Source organism: Grus americana, chromosome 5, assembly GCF_028858705.1.
Source record: "Grus americana isolate bGruAme1 chromosome 5, bGruAme1.mat, whole genome shotgun sequence".
NCBI classification, from domain to species: domain Eukaryota; kingdom Metazoa; phylum Chordata; class Aves; order Gruiformes; family Gruidae; genus Grus; species Grus americana.
In genome coordinates this window covers 20,886,162-20,900,281 of record NC_072856.1, presented here as the reverse complement: position 1 = coordinate 20,900,281, position 14,120 = coordinate 20,886,162, and the positions used below count along the sequence as shown (strand labels likewise).

The 14,120-nt window shown below is 43.5% G+C and overlaps 1 protein-coding gene across 2 annotated transcripts in view; it reads left to right on the top strand.

The window, feature by feature from the left end:
* The first annotated feature begins 7,266 nt into the window (after positions 1–7,266).
* Positions 7,267–14,120, top strand: part of KMT5B (lysine methyltransferase 5B) — a 30,942-nt gene continuing 24,088 nt past the window's right edge. The window contains exon 1 of one of the 2 annotated variants that reach the window (XM_054826917.1): positions 7,267–7,845. The gene's annotated coding sequence lies outside the window, so the exon portion shown is untranslated. The remainder of the gene's footprint in view (positions 7,846–14,120) is intronic. The other variant, XM_054826916.1, reaches the window with a different exon arrangement.

Sequence of the window (14,120 nt, the reverse complement as noted above, 5' to 3'; positions counted from 1 at the left end):
CTGCAAACAAAAATATGAAGCAAGGACACTTTTGGCTGCTTTTTTCCCTTTTTCTGTGCTTTGGATCATTTTAGATACAGACACTTTTTTCCAGATGTGAGATAATTAATACAGGTAATATATATGGACAAACAATGCCTTGATCAGCATGTTCTGTTGGAATCAGATCAGTAGCCATCAGAAATTTTCCATGATCCTATACTTTAAAAAAAAAAAAAAAACAAACCAACCAACCAAAAACTTTTACAGTAACAAAGCTTGCAAGGTGAAAAAATGTGTTTTTGTTCTACCACTTGAAACAGAGCATCCTATTGCTCTTTATGTGTCTGGAGACTGTTCAGTGACAGAACTGCAAATGCCATCATTTTGGATGTAGAAATCTGTAGTGGATGAATGAAAATCCTTCATCCCTTAAAACAGGTGCAGTCTATACAACCCAAAGAGACTGCATAGTAGAACCGGGTCCACTAATAATACATTGTTTCCTTCAGTAGCCATTCAGGGTTCAATGAGCTGTAACAACTACCTCTATTTTCCCATTTAGAGGAATTGTGAGACTGAGAGCGTTAGGCATCTCACTTTTTTTTATGGATGAAATTGTCTCAGAACTTGCAGAAATAATGCAGAAACAGGGAGAAATACTGTACATCATAACTCCTTGGGACCTCACAGTCTTGCACTGATTTGCCAGTTTGTACAGGAAGGAAAAACCTGGCTATAAAAGGGAGGCAAGTGAAAGATGTTGAAGCATAGCACTTGTACAGAACTAGTAGCCTTCCTTGTTGTTATGACAAAACGAAAATGAAAAATCCCTGCCAATATAATGAATCTCTGAACAACAATGGAGCTTTGGGAAGACAGCAACAACTCATCCCTTCAAAAGCATGAAAATGACAGAGATCAATACAACTTAAGGGTGATACTTGCCAAGCTCTCGGGTTTTTTGGACAGCATCCTGCATATAAACTGGGTCGAAAGTAAGCAAGTAGACACTTAGAAACAAGCAAAAAAACCCCCAACCAACCTAACTTCAGTTTGAACAGGAAAGAGATGGATTCGGATACAATTTGAGAGGAAATGAAGGAGCCTGTTTCAGAACCGACCTGGAAGTTGCAAATCATGGACAGACTGTGGTCCAGCTGGTCATCTGCTCCGTGTATAGTTCCTACACAGTTAAAGGTAAACAAGAAGAGTCAAGCTTTTGGATATATGCTACTACAAATCATAAGCAATTTTCAAAGCATCCAAAGGACAGCATTTCATTCCAGAAAACAGAAAAAAAAAAAAAAAAAAAAGAGGGAATAAAATGGCTATTTTTTTCCTGTTTCTTGATACCTTTCTGTGACTTTGTATAATATCTAACATAGTGGGATCCTGATGTGATTGACCTCTGTCCATGACACTGTAAGAGCAATAACAGGCTTACTGAAATTAGTAAACTCATGACTTCAAAGGGCTTTGCTTCAAGGCAGTGAACAATTTCTGGAGCCTGTTTTTCTTCAAATTCTAACCTTTGTTTCCTGTACAAATATCGCCTTCCTTCTATTCATACCTCTTATGTAGAAACAGTTCGCTCAGACAGTCGTTGGTGAAGGAAAGCAGGAGTAAAGCAGTATTGCTTGCTGAGGACAACAACTGCAGCACTCTCCCTAGGACTGGTAAAAACTGACTATCAACAAACAAAACTAATCTCAGAGAAGAGAGAAGTCTGGAAGGGTTTTCATTGGAATCTAGCTGGCGTCCAAACACTTGCTGTGAGTTCTGTCAGGAAATTCTGCATCTTTAGCAAAAATAATACACAGAGCTATTTGCAAATGAATTCTGACTGTTCCTTCCTGCTGTGCAACTCTTCATCATTTATTCTCATCTCCCTTTTCCTCTCCCTCTACAGCTTGCATTACTTTTTTGGAAATGTATCCCTTGTTTGAGAAACAGGGTTTAATATCATCCGAATCACCTCCTATTTTTTGGGAGAGGGAAAAAGGACTGGAAATGAATATTAGTTCATTTGCTAGCATATGCTCACATTTTAGAAGGGTGTGATAAACCTGGGATCCATACTGAGAAAATTTTCCCTTTCACCATACATGAATTTTATGGAGGAAAGGAAGGGTTTTCTCCCTGAACAGGAATAGTGTTAGGAGGTGGGACAGCCTCTTCCCTGTACACAAAGAATCTTGGTTTCCAGGTGCCTTTTCTAGCCTTCTGGATCTGTTGTCTTCTTCCTAAACAGAAAAATCCAGTTATTATAAGAGATAGCACTTATTCCTGTTTAGCACCCAGCCCGCTTTTTGTTTTGGACATAGCCTAATGTGCACAGAGGCAGTGACTACAACATTGAGTGACAGAGGTTCCTGGATCTGACATTATTTGTATTTGATGGGGGGGGGGGGGGGGAGGGAGGAAGCCCAAACAAACAAAAACCAACAACAAAAAACTGGCCAACAACCAACCAGGACTTATGTAAACCTCTGCAGATATTGATTAGCTTATTTTAAAAATAAAGGCTTGCTGTTGATATGCATTAGTGCAGAAAATTGGCCTTTACTGCAGGCAGGGAGCTGAGCTTTTATACTCATCATTTCTGCACTGTGCTCCTGTATTAGAGTCACAGAAAAGATCCCTATAATAATTAAGAAATACAAACCTCTGTATTTTATAAATAACAATATGCAGTGAATACAAGGATGTAATTCACTGTAGAATTTCTACAGCTGTTAATAAATCACTCAAGCTGCACTCTGGCAGCTTATGACATCAGCAGATCCCCTCAAGTGAATTACAGCCATTAATTTACAGAGAGGAGGCCATCTATCATCTATTATTGACCATCTGTTACTAAGAATATGTACATTTTTGATAAATTAATAAGATTTTTTAGAAAATGTCTTTAATTTTATTCCTCTGTAAATTAATTTGCAATGTTCAACTTTGGGTTTGTAATCCTCAGTGAAATCTGACTTGTGACATCAGCCAGAGTTGATTACACATTGATTGCAATGGTACACCTCACAGTCAGTTTAGCGAAGCACCGAGGCTAGTGCTTAAGGCCATGCTCCTGCACAGATGGAAGGGACTGATCCTCTCAAAGATGTCACAAGAAGATACTTACTCACTCAGCATCCAAAGGAAACAAATTCTCTGTGTGCCTATGTCAATAGAAAAGTGTCATTTGCAATGTGAAACCTGTTACACCTTTGCACAACATAATTTCTTCCCAATAGTAAAAATAATGGCTGTAGAGCATCTGCTTGCTGTAAACAGAAGATAAAATATTACCATAAATGAAAGATCAAGTTCATTATACCTGACAACTTACTTCAGCTCATTCCTTGTATTTCTTCCTGTTTCCTCATGCTTCTACTTCACTGGGTGATACTGCTGGGCTCTTAAAATCGGCAGAACTAGTGGTAGGGATTTGGACACAGTATTTCCAGTTTAAAATTCCAACATAACTTATATGTCAGTTATAGCACAAGACATGGTGTGCTTTAAAATTTTCATGGCATGAAGGTGCCTTCTAGCCTGGCAGGCCTGCTATAGAGCTAGAACATATATGACAACTCGGCTTTGTTACTGGCACATAAACACTCCCAGATGTCTGTTTCAGAAATACTTACACTGGATCTATGTAAATGTACTGCAAAATAAAAGTAAGCAAAAAAACCCCAAATGCCTGTGTGGTTTAGTAAAGCTGTCAAGTGGGTGACGGACTTTTCAATTGTGGTTATTTGTTCGTAGTCCTCCAAATTACCCATTGCCACAGTATTTAAGTCAGATTTGCAAATAAAGAAAGAATGGACATACAGGCATACAGGGACAAAACACCATTTGCTCAGTTAGAGCTGTATCTTTTTCAGCTTAAGCTGGGTTTGGCTTCATATCACCGGCCAGGTTTTGTTGCAGGGGTGATTTTGAATAGGGAGGCTTAGGGCTGAGGGCTGGATTCTGACCCTGCAGCTGTGGGCAGAAGTCTGGACCGATACAAATCCCCAAGAGATTGTAATGCAGCAGCAGCTTCTACACGTAACTCAAGTCTAAAGTTCAAGTTTTGCTTCTTAAAAGCTGTTTTTCACAAAGCCACTCATCACATAAATATTTTACTAACTAGAAATTTTCATTGAAAATTGCATGACCAAACATGTTTGCAATATTAGGACTATGCTGTCATAGAATATATGGGATGTTGAAAATTTAGAAGTTGCTATTCCCTAAGTGAGAACACATACAAAATCAGGAAAAGGCAAATTTTTATAACTGGAAAAATTTAGGAATATTACTTTGGGAATAAAAGACTACTGATTCTTGCCAATGCACACTGAAATAAACTCATCCATTGCCTGGCATATGCTCGAAAACTTTTGGTCCTATAGTATCAGGAAAAAATTCTCCAGCAGAAGTCACAAAATCACCATAGACATATTGAGTAACATGTGACTGAATGAAATTCTTATACCTTTAAAAAATAATGCCATCATCACCACTCTTTTTGATAACTAATTAGAAAAGAATAGATGTTTATCATCTGAGACCTTTCATGTTCTGGTGAGGGTTAAGCCTGATATGGTAGTATTAATTTAGGAAGTGAAATCAACGTTGAAACTATCTGAGGGTCTTTCACAATACAAAATATAATAAATTTCTGAAATTACATTTAGTTAGAGCTGGTTGCCATGTATCTGCTGGTTTCCAGAAAAAAAGTGGGCACTTAAAATTGTTTAATGTAGTAAATTTATTCCTGAAGCATTCTATCATGATTTGACCATAGTTTGACCACCCAACTTTCTTATTTTCAAAAACAGTTTTTTGTTTTATTAAATGAAAGACCTACAATGGGAAAATGCTATAATGTAGAAGAAGTAACAAACCCAACTGTAATCAAACTGGAAACAGTGATTATTTTTTCTTTAACTTTTATTTTACCAGAATAGCAGAGGAAATAAGTTTTAGATGAATGTATTAAAAAAAAAAAATAACATACTTTCAGATGTAGCCAGGGCTTTGTCACCAGATGACCTGCTGGAGTCTATGGTGGGGACGTAAATAGGGGGTTTGTGTGCACAGCTTCAACCACATTAAGGACTCACCGCTCACTGTTGGAGATATGGAAAACTCCTGTAGCCATTAGGACTGAAGCCAACATCTTTCAGTCCAGCAATATCTAAACTTCTGAGATGACTGATGATTAAGGGACTTGAGCATCTCTCTTATGAGGAAAGGATGAGAGACCTGCTTCTGTTCAGCCTGGAGAAAAGAAGACTGAGAGAGGATCTTATTAATGCTTATAAATATTGAAAGGGTGGATGCCTAGAGGAAGCAGCCAGACTCTTCTTTGTGGTGCCCAGTGACAGGACAAGGGGCAATGGGCACAAACTGGAACACAGGAAGTTCCATCTGCATATGAGGGAAATTCTTCACTTTGAGGGCGACAGAGCACTGGAACAGGCTGCCCAGAAAGGCTGTGGAGTCTTCTCTGGAGATATTAAAAACCTGCCTGGATGCCATCCTGTGCAACCTGCTCTAGGTGATCCTGCTCTAACAGGGAAGTTGGACTAGATGATCTCTAGAGGTCCCTTCCACCCCCCACCAGTCTGTGATTCTGTGAATCTGTGACTGTAGCCATTCCTATAGAGAGCAACCTGGTACATCCATAAAACAATATACAAATGTTGTTACTAAATATATTATTACAGTGTCACTGCTTGTGATGCTATTAATAGTCCATTTTGGTTTGAAGTTAATCTTTCAGAGGGTTATAATTTAACTGTAAAAGTCTATGTTAATCTGGTTTAGCAACAGGACATGCAAAATCTCAGCTTCAAAGGCAATTTCTTGTTATCAAATTATGGTAAAAACAATTTAGCTAGCAAGTTGATTTGTTGGGACACATGCTATTTCCAGATATTGTTTCACTTGTATGATGAAAGCAAGATTAAACCCAGTTCCACACAAAATTTTATTTTATTGAAAAACTTTAGCATCCTACTATGAATAAAACAGGATTTGGTATTTCTGGTGAGTAGCTGTTGAGAGGAAAGATGTTACATGGCAAATCTTTTCCACAAACTTCTACCTTAAAGTGAATGCAAATAATCTAAAAGCTTCTAGTAAATTTATAAAACTTGTATTTGAGAACAGTCCATACTGTTATCAGCATATCATATGACAAGAAACATAAAGGGCAACACAAAACATGAAGTACATAATAAAACTTCTGAACTTTGAGCAGGAAAACGTTTGCCTTTGAGTTTTCCAACTCCTAGAAGTGTAGAAATGTTCAGCAGTTATTGCATTAGCAATTTTTTTTTTTCCACAAACGCATTTAATTCAGCCTGTTTCTCCTCATGGGCAATACCACGTTCACCACTCCCCATCCTGCAATCTCTATCACGTCCGACAGCAGCAAAGCCACCTTTTGTTTCAAGGGGGCTCTATTGAGGCGGGTGGCCCACGGAGCCGCTGCCTGAACGGCATCCCTCCTCTCGTGGGGCGCTCGCACCCACGCCCAGCCACGAACACGCGTGGAAAGACGTGGCGGTGGAGGAGTGGGCGGGGGAGAACGGGCAGGCAGGCAAGCGGCCCAGCCCTACTCCCCCCTCCGGCGCTGCCCCGCTCGACGGCAGGGAAGGAGGTTCCGTCGCAGCCCCTCCAGGCCGTGGGGGCCATTTTTAAATGCCTCTGTCAGGCACCGGCGGGGGGAGCAGGTGCCGGTACCCGGGAGCTCCCTGAGGCGATGAAGTTGCGGTCCCCACTCCCTCACGCGGGGCAGGGCGAACTGTCGCCTCACAGACGCCAGGGTGGATAGGGCACCTAGCGCCTCCACCAACACACACAAGAAATACAGACAACCACCCATCACTCGCCTCCACGGCAGGGAGTCCCTCGCATTTAAAGGGCAGCTCCGTGCGGAGGGATCTCCCAATCCGTGAGGTGGCCGGGACTTCTTCCCCGCACGCACGGACGGGCGGTCCGAGCCGAGGGGTGGCCTGGGCCTTGTTTTCTCTCAGTGAAATCCCTCCGCCGCGGCGCAGCTCCGCGCTGAGCGGTCATGGGAGCTACGAACCGCGCTGTCTCTCCTCCGCGGGCGAGGCGCGGACGCTCGCGGGCTGGCGGCCTGCCTGTGTACCGACCACTGTGAAGTCGTAGTGGGGGAAGGAGACAGGGAGCGGGGGGGGGGGGGGGGGGGGGGGCGCGGGAGGGCTGTATTTCCTTTCGAGTGGTGTATCCTTCCGCAGCAGCGGGCGTAAGGCAGCGCTTGTCCGCGGTGTCCCTCCGCGCCGGGAGCGCAGGGGCAGGCGGCGTCTCCCCGGACGGGGCGAGGAGGTCGTGGGCTTCGCTGAGAGAAAGAAGAAACTTCGGAGCGCGGTGGCCGGCGCAGCGGCCCGCCTGGCTCGGCAGGCCAGCGGAAGGAGAGCTCCCGACAGAGAAGAAGGAAAAAGAGAAGGAAGCAGCAGCCACGGCAGCCGGTCCTCGCTGCCGCCCCGCGGGGTCTCTGTGAGGGAGCCTGGGGGACTCTTTCTCGCGGGGCTCGGCGGACGGATCTCTAGGCGGCTGCCCCCGTCGCCTCCCCCCTGCACCGCTCGCCCCTTGGCGCCGCCATCTTGGATTTTAATCCGCCATTTTTTTTCCTCCCCCCACTCGGAATTATTTTTTATCACTATCGCTGCTTTTTTCCCCCCTCCTTGGTTTTCCTCCCCCCTCCGCCTCTCCCTTGCTCAGTCTTCGCTTCCTACCACCCCTCTTTTTTCCCCTCGGTCCCTTTCCTTTGATGATTCATTTTCCCCCAGTGGCGGCTGGGGCAGCACCGGCGGTGGCGAGGGATCCAGCGCGGAGGGCAGACGGGAGGTGAGTGTGTGTCTTGGGGGGGGAGGGCGCGGAGGTCGCGACTCCCGTGGGCCCTGTGAGCCGGGTGCCCCCACACGTGGGAGGTGCCAGTCAGCGGGCGGTGCGGCGGGGGCGCCTGGGGCTGCGAGGGGGCTGTGGCCCTCAGCTGGGGGGGGCGGGGGGCAGAACTGCGGAGGGGGCTCTGTGGGGCGGGGAGCGGGGCGCGGAAGGGAGGGAGCGGGTGTGAGGAACCGTGCCCTGTCCCGCGGCCTGCTCCCCCCCACCGCGGGACGGCCGAGGGGGCAGCGTGCGGGGCCGCCGGCGTCCCCCGCCGCCTCGGGGAGGGCGAGGGCAGCTTTCGGCGGCGCTGACAGGCGGACCCCGCGCTCCAGGGCGGTTGAAGGGGGAGACCCGCGACTGCTCTGAGAGGGGCGTCTGCAGGCGGTGCCGCCTCCACGCCGCGCTTGGGGGCCGGGAGAGGTGGGGGGCCACCGCGGGGTCGGGGGTTTGATGGCGGCGCCGGCGGGAGGTGAGCCCTAGGGGGCAGCACGGGGCTGGGGAGGCGCCGCCGGCCGGCCCCGCTCCCCTTCCGCTTCCCCCTTGGTTCGTCGCTGGGTTTTGTGCGAGGAGTTTCAGCGTAGGGAGGCGTGTGGGCAACTTGGGCAGGAAGCTGTTACTTACTTGGCAGTTCGTGGTGCTTGTGGTGTTAAATGGTTAGTGGTCCCGACGGCATGGCTTTCCTCCGTATGAGCCGTAGTAGGAGTTTTAATCCGTGTTTGTACTGCTGGGTTTTCATTAAGGTCTGTTTTGAGTGCTTGGAGCTTGCTGCAGTTAGATCGAAACGCCTGACATCTTGCGGTTTTTTGTGATTTTTTTTATTGGGGAATATATGCTTTTAAGGAAAGGATAAAGCACATCTTTGTCTAGCCTTTATATGTGAAACTTTAAAGTGAAATTATCTTCAACACGTTACTCTGAGAAAGTAAAGATGGGGGTGAGAGAGAATACGTGGTGTCTTAAGTAGTGTAGTTTTCTGGTGAGTTGAACTCGGCACAGGGTGACACACGAGATGGCAATCTGATCAGAATGTTTAATAGTTAACTATATATAGTGGGAAGTTTTAATCAACGAGGTTAAAATGTCTTAACAGAGTAAGTTCACACAAAGTCATGTCCTGTTTCCATAATCTGGTCGCGATAGCTATAGATGCATCCTCTTCTGTTTTCATTAAAAAAGGACTTTTGTCTTGAATGCTTTAAGCTTTCTTCCTTGCAAGTAACACTGTGTGAGGAAAACATGACTTGATTGAAAAATGGAATTTCTTTGTTTTGTTTATTGTGCTATTTTGTTATTAGAGCCAGATAGACATATACAAACACCTCTGCTTTATATCCATTTGAGTTTACAAACTGGAAAATAAGACTTATTTAAAGTAAGCAGGGTGATGTAGCCTTGTATACTCAGTAGCAGGACTGAACAGGGCTCTCAAATACTTGTTTTGCTTGGTTAGCACTATCCTATTGCAGGACTACAATTCCCAGTATTCTTTTCACTGCAAACACCATTGTGCTTTAATGCAACAGTTGCCCAAATTAACATAGTAAGTGTAAGGTATGATACTTCTGTGCTAAACAGTGAATCCGGAGCTGTGGTTTGAGAATGCAAAGCTTTTGGGAGCAGTCCCAGCTTAAGTGCTCCTGACCTTGTTCCTCTAAGCTCCTGTAACATTCTCTTCTACCATGGTTCAAGCCAGCAAGGTTCAGGCTTTTCTGGTGACTCCCCTGATTTGGTTCCTGCTTTGGTCTGCAGTTGTTTTGCTGGCACAGAGGATGGCATGGAAGTGGGCACAAGCAGGCGAGGGGGCAGCAGGGCTGCTTTTGGTGTTATGCTGGTTTGAAGTCTTTATTGAACTGTAGTGCTGTTTGTGCCGGCCATGGTGGGGCTGCCCTGAACTGTTAGGTTCAGCTGAACCTGTGTAAGTCACATAGCTGAACTGTTACAACTGACACTTTTCCTTCCCCTTTCAGTGGTCCTGCTGCTGCTCCTCCAGTACTGTGTCCTCTCTTGCTGTAGTGCCCATTGGATCCCTTGCTAAGCCTGCTCAGTGTATTAAACCAGCAGAAAATTACCTGCTCTCCCTCTGTTGGGTTAATGAGGTTAAACAGAGTTATGGAGAGGTCCACTGAGCTCCAGAATGGTAGAAATGTTTCTGTGAATTGGGAAGGGTGAGGAAGAAGGGTCTCCTTTTCCTGGAAGCAGTGAGCTTTTTGGATTGTCTCTGTGAAGGTCTGCTGAACACTGGAGTTGCTGCAGTGAGTTGGGGGGATCATGCAGGGTGCTTTGCTCAGTTATTCAGCTTCACCCTGAGAAGGCATCTAGTGGAGGAAGGGGGGGTGGGGAGAGAGAAGGGGCAGGAGCTGCTGAAGCACTTCTGTATGTGCATTCCCTCTCTGCCACTCATTTGTACTGGTACGCTATTGCTTCTGTGCCTGCATTGTACTTGGATTAGTATTCAAACTGACACACAAAAATCAGGTGGCTGCAAAAGAACTGGCACAAGAGAAAGTGGGAATGTACAGGCTGAGCTATTGATGGGGGGTTGAAGCCTAGGTTTGGGTGAGTTTTGGACTCGTGTGCTCTCTCAAACCTACATCCTGAGGGTGCAGTTCTGCAACATTTTAAACTGACTTGAGTCAGTTTTGACAGTCTTACAGCCTCCTGTCTGCCAGTGTTAATCCATGTCCAGTTCTGCACTGAGCTTATTCTGAGAGCTAACTAGCTGAAAAACACTCAAAAATATTTTTTCTCTTTTTTTTTTTCTGGTATTTAATTTATTGAATCAGTTCATCCCAGAGGCAAAGAAAGTCAAACGTGGATGTGAAGTCAGGTGGCTAAAATAAGCATCTGCAGGGGTGGGACTGAAATCCTAGGTAGGTTTTTTTTTTATCCTGTTGAGGAATTGCAGCCTCAACTCCAGAATCTTTGAATTCTGTGGGACCACCTGACCTTTCTTTAAGTTACAACTTTGTCTACAGAGGTTATGGGAAAGTTAAACTCCCAAATGTCTTCTTTTTTTGTCACTTTCTGTGGTTGCAAAGACATGTGTCTCATGCCTGGTTTTGCTGTGTTTTAGTATTATCAGTAGTAATTCGTAGTGTAACATGGAACATTAGGTTCCTGTTTAAATTGATACTGTACATTGGCTTCACACCTTTTGCAAGCCAGAAGCATTCTGTGCCTTCCTTTCCTCTGTGGCGTAATGGTACTTGTCTGAGCTGTCAAAAACAGTAACTCCAATAAGATTTAAGGATGTTTTGAATAACTCCTTAAAGCTGTGCAAGTTTTCATTCAGCTTTGATTTTGCTTAGAGTCTTTAGTAGTATTAAAAACTTGAACACTTTAGAAGAGTGAGTGTGTGTGTTTTGTTTTTGGTTTTTTTTGTTTTGTTTTTTTTTTTTTCTTGTTACCCAGATGGGGTGGTTGTAGTAAATCTTCTACAGCCTGGTGATCCTATAGAAAAATTGGTTGCATAATTTTGCTCTGCTTCCCAAATTTCAAAGGTCTGTTGCTTTTTTTTTTTTTTTTTTTGAGAGCTATCAGTAGTGAAATGTATATCTTTTCTCTTGGATACCATTGATTTGTCCAGAAAAGCTGAGGATGTGGTCATTGGGTCTTTTGGTTTTGTGTCCTGTATTTGCTTTCGGCCGCTGTCTTGTTGAGGAAGACTTTTTGCAGCGAAAGAAACAAAAAACAAACCTCAAAACTTGTTTAGGTGTTTTAAGTTCTTAAATAAATAAATCAGTAAACTGTATTGGAGAAGGAGATCCTTTCACTGCTTGCATACTGGAGACCATGGGAAGGGAGAGGATGACCCTGCCTGTTAGCAAGCCTCCTCATCCTGGTGTCTTTGCCTGTGGGAGAGGGATGAACAAAATCCACTGCCTCTCTTTAGAAGCTGTCTCTGTCCTTTAAGTAATAAATATTTATATGCAAAAACTGTGTGATGGAAGACTAAAATAAATTATACTTGAATTCCTTATGGTTAGTGGTGTGCGTGGTGTAGGGTTTCATTGATTTGTTTTTGTGCAGCTTTTTTTACCCCTTACAGTAAGACTTTTCTGAATTGATAGATTTTGCAGATGAGAGCCCAAAAGCTAGGAGGCTCAGACAGTTTTTGAGATCCATTTTAACAGCTATAGAATTTCTTTACTCAAATTCTTAGGGATTTGCTACACTTTCCAGTATAAAAGGTCTAAGGCTTTTCATATGTGATATAAATCTGAATGGTACTGCTTAATCAGTCTGATAAACACTTCTGGATAAATCTGACTGTCACCTGAATATCTTAGGTGATGACAGTATTAATAGTGTTTGTGCTTCAGTTGTTGATTGGTGCTTCCAAATGTTACTGAAATGCACGTAACGCTCAGAAAGTGTGTTAATGGGTTTAATAAATTTAGAACCAGGTAAATAAAACTTGAGCTTTCATTTTTGAGAGTACTGTTGCAATGAAATGATTAATTCCTCGATGAGAGGTGCCAAATGTGACTGAACTATGTTTTGACATTTGAGGAAACGTGCCTGTAAAACTACTGTAATAGAATTATAAAAGGCAGTATAGTTATAAAGAGTAGTGGTGTAATTAATAAAGGGTTAAAACAGCAATGTGGATATTTACATTGAAACGAAAAAGATCCCTTGGAAGCTGTAACTGTGCCAGTACACTTAACAGTGTAGATAAACCTGAAGTCATAAGTGATCCGTGCATGGTGTTATATTATTTGATGATGGAGCCCTTTAGCAGGAATTTCTAAGTATGTGGAGGTGCAAGTATATTCTTTTTTTTTTTCCTTGAATAGGAAGGTTTCCTTTTCTCCCTCTGTTCCTAAAGGAGTTGTCAGCATGAGTCTGATGTAGAAAGTATTGAGAATAAATCACATCTGAAGATGTATTAAAGATCCCATGGTGGTGATGAGTGGGGCATCTATTGCTCTCGTTTAGGTTATCTGTTGGCATTAGGAGCTGTGATATTCACTGGGAAAGGAATCCTGTCTGTTAGTTCTGGCTTTTGATACCATCTCTTGAAAGCAATGTTTGTGTATGGGGAGAAGGAATAGAGGCTGAAGAAGCACGCTTGCTGTCTTCAAGTTTGTCATTTGGCTGGTATTAGAAAATAAAAGGCAGCAGTAGATGGAGACAAAGGTTTTCATGCTCATTAGGCTGCTAGGCTCAAATAAATAATGATTTTTAACAAGAATGTTTGCTAGGCTTCACTAAATGACTTTTGATTTTGCTTGGGAGGACTTTCTTGTCACCTGTATCAATATATTTTGCAGCAAAAGCAAGTATTTTTTCTAATGCTTGGTATGGTTTGAGTGTTCTTCTGTGGCCACATTCCTTCTTACCTTTGCTATCATACTTTCCTTGTCATTACCGCATTTGTTAGGCAGAAGTGTCTTAGCACAGGCACTCACCTCCCCAAACTGGACTTAAGAAAGATCAGTTTCCTTCTTTGTGCAGAGTTTCAGAGTCCAGCCGAAAGTGTAGCTACCATACCTGTTAGCTGTCAGAAACACTACTGTATTGAATGTTTTTCCTCCAGATTGTTGCATACCAGTATTCATCCACAATTGGACTTCATGGTAGACTTCATTTGTCTGTACTGCTCTTAAACTGTAGCACACCACAGAGTATAGTTCAGTCCTGGTTTACAAGGAGACTAAGACTGAGTTTAGTTGAAGTCTTTAATGTAGTTTTCATGCTGTTTATTAGCACTGTTACAAAAATGGGGAACTGGGTTTAATTAGAGTCTATAGAGCTGTAAAACAAATTGATGGAGAAGCAGAAAGAGGGAAGTTTAAGCATGAGTTTGTCATTAAATGTTTACAGGATAGTGCAGATCTTCACAGGGTAGCTATCTTCTGAAAGAAGTTCAGGTGGGATGCTTAACAAGAAAGTGTTGGATTTTGGTTGTTTTGTGGGTTTTTCCCTTTTTAAATGTATGTTATCAGGCAAGCTCTATGGGGGAAAAAAAAAAGCCTATTCTATTCTAGTACAGGTTTGGCTGCAAGATTTCCAAGGGTTTTTTTGGAGGTACCATGTAAAAATGTCTGGTTCTACATATAGCTAAATGCAATGAATAGGGTTTTCCCTAGCAAATTTCAAGTCTCTGGTTTTCTGAAGGCTATATGTGGTAGCTTCTTAAAGAATTTTGTCAGTATGCAGAGCAACTTTTGCATTCTGGTAGTCAAACTGTTTGGTTCCAGCTCTGTTACAGAGCTGTTAAAGCTTGCTGG